This window comes from Penaeus monodon, chromosome 30, assembly GCF_015228065.2.
Source record: "Penaeus monodon isolate SGIC_2016 chromosome 30, NSTDA_Pmon_1, whole genome shotgun sequence".
Lineage (NCBI taxonomy): Eukaryota > Metazoa > Arthropoda > Malacostraca > Decapoda > Penaeidae > Penaeus > Penaeus monodon.
In genome coordinates, this window is record NC_051415.1 from 6168760 (window position 1) to 6169416 (window position 657).

Consider the following 657-nt stretch of genomic DNA (forward strand, 5'->3'; position numbering starts at 1 on the left):
AAGAGAAAGAAAAAAACAAGCTTCCTTTCCCATGATGTATTACCTGCCTCCGAGCGGCGCAAAAACACGAAAAAGACCCACCCATGCGCCATCTTGCCCAGGGAGGTGACAGGGACTACGGGAGTAAATATTTGCACAGCATGAAGACGCTAAGCTTTTTGCGCTACACAAACTTCTTTGGATTTTCGAATAAAGAAAGGGATATTCAGGCGGGTAAACATGCAAAGATATTCTTCAAAGAGAGAGTTTCGAGAACAATGTGACGGGCCTTAAGGGAGCACATCAGTTGAAACAAAACAGTGTTGCTTTTTTATGTTTTTTGGGGTGTGTTTTTGCGTTATTCATTAGGATAAAAGGCAGTACATGTTATTTTAAAGTCTATTACGTTTCTTTTATTTAACCTGCTTTGTTTCCATTTCAATGTTAATAAGGCTTATTTTCAATGAATATCTTATCACTGCGAAATTCTTTTAGTTCTTTTGAGTATTCTCATTTTCTTTACATCCGTTGTCATTCGTTGTTCTTTGAGTCGTTACAAAAAATGTCAGATTAAAGGGTTAACTGTTTTTACTTTTCTTTAATGAAATAATGAATTCAGGCAGCTTATTAACGGAGGAAGGACAAGGATTACGAATTTGAGGGAGTTTCTTATTCACT

General features: G+C 36.7%; 1 protein-coding gene across 1 annotated transcript in view; it reads right to left on the reverse strand.

Moving 5' to 3' along the window:
• Window positions 1-657, reverse strand: part of LOC119592334 — a gene marked incomplete in the record, with an annotated part of 163568 nt that overhangs the window by 23778 nt on the left and 139133 nt on the right.